Genomic DNA, 4,508 nt, shown 5'->3' on the forward strand with positions numbered 1-4,508 from the left:
CTCAGGTCATGATCCCGGGGTTCTGGGATGGAGCCCCGCATCAGGCTCTCTGCTCAGCAGGGAGCCTGCCTCCCCCACTCTCTCTGCCTGCTGCTCTGCCTACTTGTGACCCCTATCTGATAAATAACAAAATCTTAAAAAAAAAAAAAGTGGTAAGTTTCATATCATATCTATTTTACCAGAATTAAAGAAAAAAAAAGAATTCAAGCTTTGGAGTCAAAGCTTTTTGAGGGTGATGGGTAAGTTGGTGGCACTGATAGTAATATTGGTTTCACAGGTGTATACTTATCTCCAAACACATCAAGTTGTATACACTAAATAGCTACAGCTTTTTGTATGTCAATCATAGCTCAGTAAAGCAGTTTTTTAAAAATGTGGGTTCAAATTCTGACACTGCCACTTACTATGTGATTGTAGGCCAAGTATTTACTGTCTTTGAACCTCAGGTTTCTCCTTTATAAAATAGAGACAGGATAGGATGAGCATGAAGCTAATACCTTTAGCACAGTGCCTGGTACACAGCCGGCATTTGATAATATTAGTAAGTCTTTAAGTGTCCAGAGACGCAAAACAATATGCCAACCGTGTTTAAGAGAACTAAAGCTAGTTTGGTGTGGTTGGAGGATGTGGTGACATGGGGGAGATGCTAGAATGAAAAGTGGTCTTTTGTGCCAACATGAAGAGTTTGAACTTTGCTCTGAGGCCTATGAGGGGTCACTGGAGGGTTGTAAACAGTTCAGGAGAACATTAGAGAAAGAGATAGAGAAGGAAGGGGGTAAAGATTAAGCTCAGTTTTAAGGACATGGACATCTGATCATTTCACTCAGCCTGTGGGTTTTCTCTTCCCAGTTAACACCAGTAATTAACACCAGTGGCTTAAGGGAAAAGAAACCATGCTACATTTAACACTCTCACTTTGCCCCCACCACCTTATCAGAACAGGGAACTCAGATACAAAGGAACTAGCCATTTTAAAAAGTCAATTTAGGCTAAAGTATGGACTCCAAAAAGCCTGCTCTCTCTTTATCTCCCCCATTAATCACTGGGTGGAGGGCACGGGGGCTTCCCACTGTGTTCTCCATCTGTTCTCTGCCCCGTGCCAAGCTTTCTTTAAACCCCGAACATCTGTGAGGAGCAGGACTGGGTCAGAAGACAGTTTTGCTCAGGTTGCAACCTGCACGTGGATGGCCCGTGTCACACAGCTCCTCTCGTTTCCACATTCTAATGGGCTCATTTCCACCACTATGGCTGAACGCCATTCTAAACAGTTGCTCTCCGCTGATTTTTCTCTCCATCCATAAAGTTTAAGCTCTTATGTGAAAACTCGAAGTAATGAAAGTAGCCAAAAGCCCGCAATTCTCCCAGGTGAGCTGTATTGTTGACCTGGTTCTGCCCGGCCCTTTAAATGAGATTTATTTTGGATTTAACGGTTTGTTTGTTTTTTTTTCTAATTACCTAGGTAATATATATTCCACCCTGAAAATATCAAAAGTATAGAAAAACATAAAAAGTAAAAATAAAAGTTGCCTATAATCTTACCAGCCCAATGTAAAATCTTAAAATCTTGATATATATCCTTCTAATTTTTTTCTAGTTTTCTTTCTATGCATACATTACTTATTCTTTGTTAAGCTGGGCTTGTGTATACACTGAAAAGTTTACGTTTAAAATAATAGCTCTTACCGGGCAGGACGAGGGACAACTGTAAGCTTCCTCCAAAGTTTCCCCAGAACTAGCTTGGCTGAGGGGCTCTGGCAGCAGCCACATACGGAGGCTGTGCTGATGAGCCAGGGCCTGGACCCTTGGCATCCCTGAGAGCTGCCTGTCTTGGTTATATGGCTCTGGATTAGGATTCTCCCTGGAACACCCCACCATTAGTTTGCGTGCAATGTCCAGGAACCTAAAATGCCTATCCATGAGAGCGTTCGTAGGTTATGGTCAATGCCGAATCTGGTAGACAAATCACAAGAATCTGTTGCAGAGAGGTACCTGGGTGACTGAGTTGGTAGGGCATAGGCCTTCAGCTCAGGTAATGATCTCAGGGTCTTGGGGCTCCCTGCTCAGTGGGGAGTCTGCACCTCCCTCTCCCTCTGCCCCTCCCTTCGGCTTGTGCTCACAAAGATTAAAAAAAAAAAAGTCTCTTGCAGAAGAAGAATCCAGTGATGATAACAATAATGTTGAAGCGATTGCCGAATTTTGATTTGTGCCTGGTGATAAATGAGCATTGGAGGCAACATTCAGGCTTTGCATCCAGCTCCTGAGGATTAAGATGACCATGAAGAGTGTGATACGGTGGCACCTGAACGAGGGCAGGGAGACATCCCTACATTTTACACCAATGAAGAAGGACTATCCATTTACCAGCAGAAGGCCAAGCCACGCTGCAGAGATGAGAAGGAATGTTTTCCCAAGCTGTGAGCAGCCAGTATAACATGGCTGGAGTCCGGACAGGAGAGTCAGTAACAGGTTACGAAGATGGGATGGCAGTAGATCCTAACAGTTGCTGGCCAGTGTGGGGCTGCAGATGGGGATCACTGAGAATGATGTATGATGCTGTGGGATTTTACTCACAAACGTAGGAAAGAACTTGGTGCCTCTACCATGGAGTGGATGTTGTTGAAAGTCTGTTTCCTTCTCCAAAACTTACCTGAACCCTTTCATTTTTGAGGCAGACTCTATTGAGATGGAAAGTTGTCACGAGCAAAAAAAAAACTATGACCTTTATTAGTAAAGGCAAATTAACTTAGCCAAGAGGGCATCTGAGTTTATCATCTACCCCAAACTTTCTGGGTATAGGTCCCTTCTCGGGGGGTCTACAGTTCCTGCCTTCACTCTACGGATCTTCCATCACCCAGCAGGCTCACGTGCAGACAATAAGCAGGCGCTTGAAGGGGTAGGTAGACTCGACGGGAAGGAGGGAGGCTGAGTCTAAGATATACACCCCTTTAGAATCTCAGGATCCCCCAACCCGTTAAAAAGAAAGACAAGAGATCTCAGAGAAATTCTGGCCTCTTCTCATTCTCCACAGGGGGAAGGGTCTTTCTACTAATTTGGGACCCAGATAAATTCACTTGGGCATCTTTAGGGAGCCTCTTGGGAAACATCCCGGCCACATATACTACCACAAACACAAGTGCCTCTGACCAGTTTTGCCTCCTTTCACCATGTCTCGCCCATCTGTTTTGTTATAAACCTCTTAGGTTATAGCCTTCAATGTCTAACCTCTAAGGTTAGTTTCCATACCCACAAGTGACACGGGGATGAAGACCTCAGAGTACTTCAGATGATCCCTGTTTGGTCTTTGAAATGGTTTAGCAAATAAATCTAGGTTTTCTATAAAAATAAATTAATAAAATAATAGCTTTTATTACATTCCAGAAACTATTCGTGGCACTTCATACATTTTATGTGATTAATAGTATATAGTGAACATATTCTTATGTCATTCAAAATTATTCAAAGACACCACCCTGTGCAGTATCAGCCATGGTATCCAAGATACGAGCTGCTGCCTGCACCAGCTGTGGGACAGGATGGGGTGAGATCTCCCTGGAGCAAGAGGAGCTTTTCTACGTCACACGGAGGTGCCATTTCGGCTAGAAAGAGCCAAGAAAAGTAACACAATCTAGCCAGTTCCCCATCACTGCAATGTCTCAGGTCACTTCCAATTGTCACTATTATAAATATCTTTGAGCATAACTGTAAATCAAAGAATACGGAATTTCTGAGGCTCTTGATGCTGAACTGTTCTTCTACCAAACGCTACAGAGTGCTCTCTTTTCTCTAACCTCTCAGTACTGTTTCTGTTCTCTCTAATCCTAGACAACTGAATGCATGATGAGTACACAATTTTAGTGTGCAACTATTAGATTACTAGAGAGAATGAACATTTTTAAAGGCTTATTAAAAATATATATTCCTTTCCTTAAAAATGGCTTATCTGTATTCCTTGCCTATTCTGCTATTGGTTTTATTGATTTTAAGGACTCTTTGGATTTCAAGAATGTTAACCTGCTATCTGCCATGTATTTTAAAAATATTTTCCCCAATTGCATGTTGTCTTTTGATTTTGCTTTGATACTTCAAAATTTGTATGTCATTTTTAATGTGAGAGTAGTTGAATGTATTGATCTCTTCCTTTATGGCTTCTGCCTTTACTTTGATGTTTAAAAGGCTTCCACCATTCTAACTCAGATTGCACCATTTGTTCATTTTTTTATTAGCCATCTCATATCTGTAACCTAGGTCCTCTTGAACTGGCCTTGGTTTATAAGATTCAGAGTCTGCTAACTTGTGCTAAGCTGTGTGACTGCTTTGGCTAGCAGAGCATCGGATTGGGAGTAGAGAATCATACTAGGTAATGGGAGAAATTAATCTTCAACAGACTTGGCCTCTCAGTGCCTAAATCCTCTGTGTGTAAAATGTAGAAAATTACATTTGGACCCCAATTTTACCTTTTTTTCTATGATAAAATGTGGTACATATACAGCAGGCTGCACAGTGATAAC

At 42.2% G+C, this 4,508-nt stretch overlaps 1 pseudogene; it reads left to right on the forward strand.

The window, feature by feature from the left end:
• Positions 1 to 235: 235 nt before the first annotated feature.
• LOC116587240 lies at positions 236 to 2,538 on the forward strand (annotated as a pseudogene).
• Positions 2,539 to 4,508: the final 1,970 nt, after the last annotated feature.

Source organism: Mustela erminea, chromosome 3 (genome assembly GCF_009829155.1).
Source record: "Mustela erminea isolate mMusErm1 chromosome 3, mMusErm1.Pri, whole genome shotgun sequence".
Lineage (NCBI taxonomy): Eukaryota > Metazoa > Chordata > Mammalia > Carnivora > Mustelidae > Mustela > Mustela erminea.